This window comes from Phyllobates terribilis, unplaced genomic scaffold (assembly GCF_046119375.1).
Source record: "Phyllobates terribilis strain yellow unplaced genomic scaffold, ASM4611937v1 Scaffold_8__6_contigs__length_399053987, whole genome shotgun sequence".
Classification (NCBI taxonomy): domain Eukaryota; kingdom Metazoa; phylum Chordata; class Amphibia; order Anura; family Dendrobatidae; genus Phyllobates; species Phyllobates terribilis.
This window is the reverse complement of record NW_027362768.1, coordinates 269,569,718-269,582,407: the sequence shown is the minus strand read 5'-3', so window position 1 is coordinate 269,582,407 and position 12,690 is coordinate 269,569,718. Positions and strand designations below refer to the sequence as shown.

General features: G+C 54.1%; 1 pseudogene; it reads right to left on the bottom strand.

The window, feature by feature from the left end:
- The window catches only part of LOC141157734 (meiotic recombination protein DMC1/LIM15 homolog), a 179,790-nt pseudogene that overhangs the window by 62,931 nt on the left and 104,169 nt on the right, over window positions 1–12,690 (bottom strand).

Below are 12,690 nucleotides of genomic sequence, written 5' to 3'. Positions count from 1 at the left end.
AGCAGGAACCACTCAGAGACGATGCGGTGTAGTTCAGGGTCTTTACTGGTGACAAAGATAGACCCTCCCGGAGTACTGGCTAGCGGTCGGGGCCTGGTCAGTCCTTGAGCAGATGGGATCCCCCTTGGCCAGGCGGAGTTGTAGGCCTCCCCAACTAATCGTACTCTTCTGGCTACCTTGCTAGAGGCGGGTAAAAGTAGCCCACGTCCCTGAGTGTACCGTGTGGTGCTCACCCGTATGGCCGGTGACTCGGGGCCTTCTAGTGGCTTCCGCTCCACGACGGCGGTGCTGGTCCCTTGCGTGTGACCGTGCCTTCGGGTTTCTTGGCCAGAGGACCTGAAATCCCCTGCCGGGCGGTTTCTGCTGCTGGGTCTGGGTTAATCCCCACAGCCTCGGACTCCGGGTCCGGTAGTAACTCTTCAATCAGGGCGAGCTCTTCAGCTGCCAGCCCCTGATTCCTTTTAGCCTGCTCCCACAGAGCTCCTGATCTTTCTTTCCTATGCTGCTTCTCTTCTTCTCAACTCTTCTCTTCTCTTCTCTCTAACCCTGCCTCAGCCCCAGTTTTATATAGGGGAAGTTCTTCCAATCCCAGGACTGGGCAGGAGGTGTGGCATGCATAGGATTCCTGACCAAGAGACCTCCCACCTGCTCTCAGACATAACATTGCTATTACTGTGGAGACCAGACCCCTGGGGTGCCACATTCCCCCCTAGTGAAATTTAGTACTCCGGGACTAAACATATTTTTAGAAAAACATAACAAGTTATAAACAAAAACAGCATAACAAAGAAAAACACATTATGATGGTCACGGCGTGTCCGCAACCGGGTGCAGTCTTTGAAGAAAACAAAGGTGTCCATCTCACCAAGAGACCGGGAGCCGTAACCAGGTAGGGGTCTGCCCTACCCCGAGTCCTTAACAGTCTTTAGTCCATTCCTGGTTACGCTCCAACATATGTACACAAAGGATTCCCGGTAAATCCACCAAAGACTCCTATAAATAACTAGAAACACATAATTATATACAAGCAACAATAGACAGGTAAACATTAATAAACAATCTAAACACTTAGATCCTCCAACGTATGGGCAACTGGCCTCTAGTGACCCTAGTGGACCTACGGAGCTGACTCACTGGTCCTGAGCTACAGGGTATAGCAGCTGTCAAGGGTAAACTGGGCAGCCGTCTACGGACTCTTTGGCTCACTAGGGGTATGGCAGGCTCACTATAAGCAGAGGGTTGATTCTCCGGGTCTGCTTGTGTAGGGTCTTCTGCCTCCTGGACCGGCTGTTCTTCCAGTTCTACCTGTGTCTCCATAGGCACTTGGGATGCTGGTTGGAGGAAAGTGAGGACGGGTACCACAACAGCACCATTGACTTGAGTCCAAGACCGAGGGAAGTCTCCGAGCACAGTACTAACCATATCTTCCCTTTCCTCTACGGGTCGAGGGTCCTCTTGTTCCTCTTCAGGGTTCCGTAGCTGTTCGGGACACTTCTTTAGGTGATCCCGGGATACAATGGCTGTGGTTTCCCCTCCGTCTTTACTGATTGTACAGATCTTCGGGTTGTCGTGGCTTGAGGGCAGTACGGTGTACGGGTCCTTCTCCCACTGGTCGTCCAACTTGTGGAGCCGTCTTTTCCTCTTCAAGACCTGCTCTCCGGGCACCAGGGGAACAGCGGGAGCATACTGGTTGTAAGTTTTCTCTTGTCTTTCCCTAGCTTGACAGAGACTTCGCTCCACGCTCTCCTGTACTTTCCGGTACTGCTGCTGCCTCTCTGTGTCCCAGTCTGCTTCTGGTGAAGTGTCCTCGGGTGTCAGGACTCCCATCTCCAGATCAACAGGAAGCTTACCAGGTCTTGCCCTCATTAGGTAAGCCGGGGTACAGTTGGTGGAACCTACAGGGATGTGGTTGTATAGGTCCACCAGGTCGGGCAGCTTTTCAGGCCACAGACTGCGTTCCTCCAGGGGCAATGTTTTCAGGAGATCTATCACCACCTGGTTCATTTTCTCACAAAGTCCATTAGTTTGCGGGTGATAGGGTGTTGTTCTAATCTTCCGGCATCCATACAGGGTGCAGAACTCCTGGAAGACCTCCGCTTCAAAGGCAGGCCCCTGGTCCGTCAGCACCTGCTCCGGGTATCCATGCGGATGGCAGAAGTGCTGCTGGAAGGCTCTAGCTGCTGTGTGAGCCGTTAAATCCTTGACGGGGACGACAACCAAGAACCGGGAGTAGTGATCCACGATGGTTAATGCGTAGACGTAGCCACTTCTGCTTGGGGTCAGCTTTACATGATCCAAGGCTACCAGTTCCAACGGCTGTCTGGTGATGATGGACCGCAGGGGAGTCTTCTGGCTGGCACGGTCCCTCCTTCTTAAGTTGCATGGGCCACAGTCTCTGCACCACCTCTCGATGGTCCCTCTCATGCCTACCCAATGGAACCGCCCGCGCAGCAGAAACTCCAGCTTCTTCCATCCGAAGTGCCCAGCTCCGTCGTGGTATGCCTCCATCACCATAGCTGCGTCTCTTCTTGGCACCACTACTTGCCAGATTAGTTCATGCGTCCGGGAGTTAACCATTCTGCGGCACAACTTCCCCTTGTAAAGGAACAGTCGACTCTTCTCAGCCCACAGTTGCTTGGCTTCCTCCGGAGCGTCTGGGTCAAGGCGTGCATCTGGCCGAGTCAGCATCTCCTTTACCAGTCGGACGGCAGGGTAACTGTCTTGCGTCTCCGCCCAGTTGTAATGAGGTAACGGGTTGAACGTAGCGGATTGCTTACTCCTTACACGGTGGGAATACTGGATAGTCCCATGACGGTGGAACGCGGGGAGTTCAACTTCTTCCAGTTCCTCTGAATCTTCCCCTACGTCCGGTAGGTTCGGCATCCTGGACAGGGCGTCCGCGTTGGTATTGGAGCGTCCTGCCCGGTATTTGATTGTAAACTCATAGTTGGACAAGCGGGCCATCCATCTCTGCTCTAGGGCACCGAGTCTTGCAGTGTCCAGGTGTGTCAACGGGTTGTTATCCGTGTACACGGTGAACCGGGAAGCAGCAAGGTAGTGCTTAAAGCGTTCGGTGACTGCCCACACCACTGCCAGGAACTCTAGCTTAAATGAGCTGTAATTCTCAGGGTTTCTTTCGGTGGGTCGCAGTTTTCGGCTGGCGTAAGCAATTACCCGTTCTTTCCCCTGCTGGATCTGGGACAGTACGGCTCCTAGCCCGATGTTACTGGCGTCGGTGTAGAGGATAAAGGGCTGGCTGTAATCTGGGTACGCCAGGATTTCATCCCCCGTGAGGGCCATCTTCAGCTGGTGGAAGGACTCTTCTTCCAGCTTCTCCCATCTGAAGGGTGGCTTCTGGTTCTTGGCCTTCCTGGACTGGCCTATCAGGAGGTCCTGCATAGGAGCTGCCTTCTTGGTGAAACCGGGTATGAACCTTCGGTAGTAGCCTACCAACCCGAGGAACTGCCTCACTTCCTTTACGCTGGAGGGGCTTGGCCATTCCTTAATTGTGGTGATCTTATCAGGGTCGGGAGCCACTCCGTCAGCACTCACCACGTGTCCCAGGTACTGCACCTTTGGCTTCAGGAGGTGACACTTGGAGGGTTTCACCTTTAGGCCGTAACTTGCCAGAGCTTCGAACACTTCCGCCAGGTGTTTCAGGTGGTCCTCGTAGGTCTTGGAGTAGACGATAACATCGTCCAGGTATAACAGGACCGTCTCAAAGTTCCGGTGTCCCAGACAGCACTCCATCAGTTGCTGGAAGGTTCCTGGTGCGTTGCAGAGTCCAAACTTAGCAGGTAAACTCGCTAAGTCCCATCGGGGTGGTGAATGCGGTCTTCTCCCGGTCCGCCTCTGCTACAGGAACCTGCCAGTACCCACTAGTGAGACCCAAGGTGGAGAAGAAGTTAGCAGATTTTAAAGCAGCCAAAGACTCCTCTATTCTTGGTAAGGGGTACGCATCTTTGTGTGTGATACGGTTAATTTTCCGGTAATCTACACACATTCTCATGGTGTTGTATTTCTTTTTGACTAAGACTAGTGGAGCTGCCCAGGGGCTACAGCTATCCCTGATTACCCCAGCCTCCTTCATGTCTCTAAGCATCCCCTTGGCGTGTTGGTAGTGTGCAGGGGGTACGGGTCGATACCTATCTTTTATGGGAGGATGGTCTCCCGTGGGGATGTGGTGTTCTACCCCCTTGACTCGCCCGAAGTCTAACGGGTGTTTACTAAACACTCTCTCGTACTCTTGAACCACCCGGTAGACTCCCTGTTTCTGGTGGGAGGGAGTGGAGTCAGTACCCAAATGTAGTTGCTGACACCAATCCTCCATTATTTTCGTAGAGCCGTTACCTTCCTCCGGGTGAGATGGAGGCAAGGGTTCCACAGACTGTATAGAATTTTGGTTGATAGTATATAATTTGGCTAGCGTAGCATACCGGGGCAGGTATACTTCCCTTTTCCCGATATTTATTAAGCGAACGGGTACCCTCCCATGGCGTACATCAACTACCCCCCGGGCTGTCAAAATGGTGGGCCTACTGTCTGAGTAGACTGGCTCTACCATGGCCTGGTAATCTCTACCTCTCAGACCAATAGCTGCCCGGCACCAAATCATCATTTCACTTTTCGGGGGTATGGCAATAGGGAAAGGGTCACACATTCTTACGCTACCAATCTCACCGCCGGAGAGTTCCACTTGTTGCCGTCGCATCAGTGCCCGGATCTCTTTCTGGAGCACTCGCTGCTGGCCGGAGCTGGCGTTCTTGGCAACCTGCTGTAAAATGAAAATCACCTCTGCAAGACAATTTTCAATCACATTAGTTCCTAGAGTTATCTTTGGGTGACTCTCGCGCTTGTCAATGTCTACAATGATCAGTCCCTGTGCTGCCAGTTCGACTCTACCGATTTTAATGGTCATTTCTTTAAATCCGATCTGTGGCACGGGCTGACCATTACTGGCGATGATACTCAAGTCATCGTCTGGATAGCGGGTTATATCCGAGTCATTCCAGTACTGCTTGAAGAGCACGTACGGGATGGTGGTGACCTGTGACCCGGTGTCCAGTAGGGCACTCATAGGGATGCCATCCAGTACCACAGGCAAGACTGGACGTCCTCCCACATATTTGTCGCGCCAGCTCGATGGGCCTGGTGATCTTTTTCCTGGGGGTTGGCCCTCTAGCCCAGGTTGTGCCAGTTTAAAGGACAGTACCTTGCCATATGTCCGGGTTGATTGCAGCGGCGGCAGATGGGTCGTCCGTCCTCGTTGTATCGGTCGCTGGGTCTTCCTCTGGCCGGTGGGGTCCTCCTTGGTCGACGCCACGGGATGTCCTCCGGTCCGGATGCCAGCTGGATCTTCCCTGGAGTGGAAACCTGTAAAGACTGCACAGTTCGGGTTAGCGCAGCAACGCTTTTAGCTAGCTCTTGGACCTGATGGTGCAGGTCTGGAGCCGGGTCATTGTTCAAAGCCTGCGCATCAGCCCCCACAGGCCCTGCCGACAAGGGCGCCGCCTCCTGGTGGTAAGTGATAGCTGGGCGCCTGTGGGTCACAACGCCACCCGGTGCCGGTTCTCGGAGCACCCGGATGGCTCTGTCTTTGAACTGTGCAAAGTCCAGATGAGGATCCTGTAAGGCCATTGCCCGCAACTGGGTTCGGTGGGCATTGCAATATAGTCCCTCTATAAATTGTTCGGTCAACAGCCTGTCCTCGTTTCCCACGCCGTCAGGGTCGGCCTGCTTAATGGCTCTCAGGGCCTCTTGTAGGTTTAGTGCATAGTCCCTTATACTCTCATGTGCTCGCTGCTTGCACCCATAGAATCTAAGCTTAATCTCGGCTGAGGTGCGGGTATCAAAGGTGTCCCTCAGCCGGGTTAGTATCCCCGCGACAGTCTTCCTCCCAGGTGGCCAGGACTTTACCTCCCTTTGGGCTGCCCCGGTTAGTTGGGCCACCAGGATGCTCACTTTTTGCTCCTCTGTGAGGGGGTACACCTGGAAGAGGCTATCCAGCTTTTCTTTAAAGTCATTCAGGGTATGTGACTCCCCTGAGTACTGGGGTAGCCAGGCTGCTCCCGGGATATAGGGCATGGTGAAAGGCATGACTGCAGCAGCGGTGGCGCTGGCGGGGGTTGAGGCAGTGAAGCTCTCCTCCGTATCCGACATCTTTCTCCCCCCTAGTGGACCGTGGCCTACCTTGCGATGATCCTCTTCCGTAGGCCGCGGCTCCGCAGTGGATCGTCAGGGTTGAGGACCTTCCGTCGCGCTCCTGTGACGTCAGCGTCTGCTGGGCTCCTTCCAGGACCTTACGCGACGTCTGGACGTGAGGCGGGGCTTCAGTTCTCGCGCGCTTTTGGAGTCCACGCCCCTCTTCTTCCCGCACGGTGTCTTCAAGATGGCGTCCAACGGCGGGAAAACTCCACGGAAGGCGGGAAGAAGGCTGAAAATGGCGCCGGATGGCGGGAATCTTCACCGATGGCGGGAAGAAGGCTGAAGATGGCGCCGGATGGCGGGAATCTTCACCACTGGTAAGTTTGAACAGTCTTTTTCAGGCACGCAGTACCCGGTGGTTGCGGGCACGAAATCCTGCCGAGTACGCCAAAAGCTGACGCACCCCTGGGCCTACTTGGTGTAGCGTTGCGCACGCGGGGACTACCCGGAGCCGGGCCTGTTGGGGGTAGTAGTCTCGTGGCGGAGACCCGGTCCGTGCCCAGGGAGTCAGACTAAGTGGCGGTATATTAGCAGTAGATGTAGGACGACTACGCCACCCGTTGAATGCAGCTATGGAGCTGCCGCTGCAGGGCAGACCGCTGAGGCCGGTGGTAGGATAGTGCAGCGTAGATGGTATAACCCCCAACGGGAGGGGTATGGCCTCAGGGCAGCCGACGTGGATGATGGGGGTAGCAGGAACCACTCAGAGACGATGCGGTGTAGTTCAGGGTCTTTACTGGTGACAAAGATAGACCCTCCCGGAGTACTGGCTAGCGGTCGGGGCCTGGTCAGTCCTTGAGCAGATGGGATCCCCCTTGGCCAGGCGGAGTTGTAGGCCTCCCCAACTAATCGTACTCTTCTGGCTACCTTGCTAGAGGCGGGTAAAAGTAGCCCACGTCCCTGAGTGTACCGTGTGGTGCTCACCCGTATGGCCGGTGACTCGGGGCCTTCTAGTGGCTTCCGCTCCACGACGGCGGTGCTGGTCCCTTGCGTGTGACCGTGCCTTCGGGTTTCTTGGCCAGAGGACCTGAAATCCCCTGCCGGGCGGTTTCTGCTGCTGGGTCTGGGTTAATCCCCACAGCCTCGGACTCCGGGTCCGGTAGTAACTCTTCAATCAGGGCGAGCTCTTCAGCTGCCAGCCCCTGATTCCTTTTAGCCTGCTCCCACAGAGCTCCTGATCTTTCTTTCCTATGCTGCTTCTCTTCTTCTCAACTCTTCTCTTCTCTTCTCTCTAACCCTGCCTCAGCCCCAGTTTTATATAGGGGAAGTTCTTCCAATCCCAGGACTGGGCAGGAGGTGTGGCATGCATAGGATTCCTGACCAAGAGACCTCCCACCTGCTCTCAGACATAACATTGCTATTACTGTGGAGACCAGACCCCTGGGGTGCCACATTCCCCCCTAGTGAAATTTAGTACTCCGGGACTAAACATATTTTTAGAAAAACATAACAAGTTATAAACAAAAACAGCATAACAAAGAAAAACACATTATGATGGTCACGGCGTGTCCGCAACCGGGTGCAGTCTTTGAAGAAAACAAAGGTGTCCATCTCACCAAGAGACCGGGAGCCGTAACCAGGTAGGGGTCTGCCCTACCCCGAGTCCTTAACAGTCTTTAGTCCATTCCTGGTTACGCTCCAACATATGTACACAAAGGATTCCCGGTAAATCCACCAAAGACTCCTATAAATAACTAGAAACACATAATTATATACAAGCAACAATAGACAGGTAAACATTAATAAACAATCTAAACACTTAGATCCTCCAACGTATGGGCAACTGGCCTCTAGTGACCCTAGTGGACCTACGGAGCTGACTCACTGGTCCTGAGCTACAGGGTATAGCAGCTGTCAAGGGTAAACTGGGCAGCCGTCTACGGACTCTTTGGCTCACTAGGGGTATGGCAGGCTCACTATAAGCAGAGGGTTGATTCTCCGGGTCTGCTTGTGTAGGGTCTTCTGCCTCCTGGACCGGCTGTTCTTCCAGTTCTACCTGTGTCTCCATAGGCACTTGGGATGCTGGTTGGAGGAAAGTGAGGACGGGTACCACAACAGCACCATTGACTTGAGTCCAAGACCGAGGGAAGTCTCCGAGCACAGTACTAACCATATCTTCCCTTTCCTCTACGGGTCGAGGGTCCTCTTGTTCCTCTTCAGGGTTCCGTAGCTGTTCGGGACACTTCTTTAGGTGATCCCGGGATACAATGGCTGTGGTTTCCCCTCCGTCTTTACTGATTGTACAGATCTTCGGGTTGTCGTGGCTTGAGGGCAGTACGGTGTACGGGTCCTTCTCCCACTGGTCGTCCAACTTGTGGAGCCGTCTTTTCCTCTTCAAGACCTGCTCTCCGGGCACCAGGGGAACAGCGGGAGCATACTGGTTGTAAGTTTTCTCTTGTCTTTCCCTAGCTTGACAGAGACTTCGCTCCACGCTCTCCTGTACTTTCCGGTACTGCTGCTGCCTCTCTGTGTCCCAGTCTGCTTCTGGTGAAGTGTCCTCGGGTGTCAGGACTCCCATCTCCAGATCAACAGGAAGCTTACCAGGTCTTGCCCTCATTAGGTAAGCCGGGGTACAGTTGGTGGAACCTACAGGGATGTGGTTGTATAGGTCCACCAGGTCGGGCAGCTTTTCAGGCCACAGACTGCGTTCCTCCAGGGGCAATGTTTTCAGGAGATCTATCACCACCTGGTTCATTTTCTCACAAAGTCCATTAGTTTGCGGGTGATAGGGTGTTGTTCTAATCTTCCGGCATCCATACAGGGTGCAGAACTCCTGGAAGACCTCCGCTTCAAAGGCAGGCCCCTGGTCCGTCAGCACCTGCTCCGGGTATCCATGCGGATGGCAGAAGTGCTGCTGGAAGGCTCTAGCTGCTGTGTGAGCCGTTAAATCCTTGACGGGGACGACAACCAAGAACCGGGAGTAGTGATCCACGATGGTTAATGCGTAGACGTAGCCACTTCTGCTTGGGGTCAGCTTTACATGATCCAAGGCTACCAGTTCCAACGGCTGTCTGGTGATGATGGACCGCAGGGGAGTCTTCTGGCTGGCACGGTCCCTCCTTCTTAAGTTGCATGGGCCACAGTCTCTGCACCACCTCTCGATGGTCCCTCTCATGCCTACCCAATGGAACCGCCCGCGCAGCAGAAACTCCAGCTTCTTCCATCCGAAGTGCCCAGCTCCGTCGTGGTATGCCTCCATCACCATAGCTGCGTCTCTTCTTGGCACCACTACTTGCCAGATTAGTTCATGCGTCCGGGAGTTAACCATTCTGCGGCACAACTTCCCCTTGTAAAGGAACAGTCGACTCTTCTCAGCCCACAGTTGCTTGGCTTCCTCCGGAGCGTCTGGGTCAAGGCGTGCATCTGGCCGAGTCAGCATCTCCTTTACCAGTCGGACGGCAGGGTAACTGTCTTGCGTCTCCGCCCAGTTGTAATGAGGTAACGGGTTGAACGTAGCGGATTGCTTACTCCTTACACGGTGGGAATACTGGATAGTCCCATGACGGTGGAACGCGGGGAGTTCAACTTCTTCCAGTTCCTCTGAATCTTCCCCTACGTCCGGTAGGTTCGGCATCCTGGACAGGGCGTCCGCGTTGGTATTGGAGCGTCCTGCCCGGTATTTGATTGTAAACTCATAGTTGGACAAGCGGGCCATCCATCTCTGCTCTAGGGCACCGAGTCTTGCAGTGTCCAGGTGTGTCAACGGGTTGTTATCCGTGTACACGGTGAACCGGGAAGCAGCAAGGTAGTGCTTAAAGCGTTCGGTGACTGCCCACACCACTGCCAGGAACTCTAGCTTAAATGAGCTGTAATTCTCAGGGTTTCTTTCGGTGGGTCGCAGTTTTCGGCTGGCGTAAGCAATTACCCGTTCTTTCCCCTGCTGGATCTGGGACAGTACGGCTCCTAGCCCGATGTTACTGGCGTCGGTGTAGAGGATAAAGGGCTGGCTGTAATCCGGGTACGCCAGGATTTCATCCCCCGTGAGGGCCATCTTCAGCTGGTGGAAGGACTCTTCTTCCAGCTTCTCCCATCTGAAGGGTGGCTTCTGGTTCTTGGCCTTCCTGGACTGGCCTATCAGGAGGTCCTGCATAGGAGCTGCCTTCTTGGTGAAACCGGGTATGAACCTTCGGTAGTAGCCTACCAACCCGAGGAACTGCCTCACTTCCTTTACGCTGGAGGGGCTTGGCCATTCCTTAATTGTGGTGATCTTATCAGGGTCGGGAGCCACTCCGTCAGCACTCACCACGTGTCCCAGGTACTGCACCTTTGGCTTCAGGAGGTGACACTTGGAGGGTTTCACCTTTAGGCCGTAACTTGCCAGAGCTTCGAACACTTCCGCCAGGTGTTTCAGGTGGTCCTCGTAGGTCTTGGAGTAGACGATAACATCGTCCAGGTATAACAGGACCGTCTCAAAGTTCCGGTGTCCCAGACAGCACTCCATCAGTTGCTGGAAGGTTCCTGGTGCGTTGCAGAGTCCAAACTTAGCAGGTAAACTCGCTAAGTCCCATCGGGGTGGTGAATGCGGTCTTCTCCCGGTCCGCCTCTGCTACAGGAACCTGCCAGTACCCACTAGTGAGACCCAAGGTGGAGAAGAAGTTAGCAGATTTTAAAGCAGCCAAAGACTCCTCTATTCTTGGTAAGGGGTACGCATCTTTGTGTGTGATACGGTTAATTTTCCGGTAATCTACACACATTCTCATGGTGTTGTATTTCTTTTTGACTAAGACTAGTGGAGCTGCCCAGGGGCTACAGCTATCCCTGATTACCCCAGCCTCCTTCATGTCTCTAAGCATCCCCTTGGCGTGTTGGTAGTGTGCAGGGGGTACGGGTCGATACCTCTCTTTTATGGGAGGATGGTCTCCCGTGGGGATGTGGTGTTCTACCCCCTTGACTCGCCCGAAGTCTAACGGGTGTTTACTAAACACTCTCTCGTACTCTTGAACCACCCGGTAGACTCCCTGTTTCTGGTGGGAGGGAGTGGAGTCAGTACCCAAATGTAGTTGCTGACACCAATCCTCCATTATTTTCGTAGAGCCGTTACCTTCCTCCGGGTGAGATGGAGGCAAGGGTTCCACAGACTGTATAGAATTTTGGTTGATAGTATATAATTTGGCTAGCGTAGCATACCGGGGCAGGTATACTTCCCTTTTCCCGATATTTATTAAGCGAACGGGTACCCTCCCATGGCGTACATCAACTACCCCCCGGGCTGTCAAAATGGTGGGCCTACTGTCTGAGTAGACTGGCTCTACCATGGCCTGGTAATCTCTACCTCTCAGACCAATAGCTGCCCGGCACCAAATCATCATTTCACTTTTCGGGGGTATGGCAATAGGGAAAGGGTCACACATTCTTACGCTACCAATCTCACCGCCGGAGAGTTCCACTTGTTGCCGTCGCATCAGTGCCCGGATCTCTTTCTGGAGCACTCGCTGCTGGCCGGAGCTGGCGTTCTTGGCAACCTGCTGTAAAATGAAAATCACCTCTGCAAGACAATTTTCAATCACATTAGTTCCTAGAGTTATCTTTGGGTGACTCTCGCGCTTGTCAATGTCTACAATGATCAGTCCCTGTGCTGCCAGTTCGACTCTACCGATTTTAATGGTCATTTCTTTAAATCCGATCTGTGGCACGGGCTGACCATTACTGGCGATGATACTCAAGTCATCGTCTGGATAGCGGGTTATATCCGAGTCATTCCAGTACTGCTTGAAGAGCACGTACGGGATGGTGGTGACCTGTGACCCGGTGTCCAGTAGGGCACTCATAGGGATGCCATCCAGTACCACAGGCAAGACTGGACGTCCTCCCACATATTTGTCGCGCCAGCTCGATGGGCCTGGTGATCTTTTTCCTGGGGGTTGGCCCTCTAGCCCAGGTTGTGCCAGTTTAAAGGACAGTACCTTGCCATATGTCCGGGTTGATTGCAGCGGCGGCAGATGGGTCGTCCGTCCTCGTTGTATCGGTCGCTGGGTCTTCCTCTGGCCGGTGGGGTCCTCCTTGGTCGACGCCACGGGATGTCCTCCGGTCCGGATGCCAGCTGGATCTTCCCTGGAGTGGAAACCTGTAAAGACTGCACAGTTCGGGTTAGCGCAGCAACGCTTTTAGCTAGCTCTTGGACCTGATGGTGCAGGTCTGGAGCCGGGTCATTGTTCAAAGCCTGCGCATCAGCCCCCACAGGCCCTGCCGACAAGGGCGCCGCCTCCTGGTGGTAAGTGATAGCTGGGCGCCTGTGGGTCACAACGCCACCCGGTGCCGGTTCTCGGAGCACCCGGATGGCTCTGTCTTTGAACTGTGCAAAGTCCAGATGAGGATCCTGTAAGGCCATTGCCCGCAACTGGGTTCGGTGGGCATTGCAATATAGTCCCTCTATAAATTGTTCGGTCAACAGCCTGTCCTCGTTTCCCACGCCGTCAGGGTCGGCCTGCTTAATGGCTCTCAGGGCCTCTTGTAGGTTTAGTGCATAGTCCCTTATACTCTCATGTG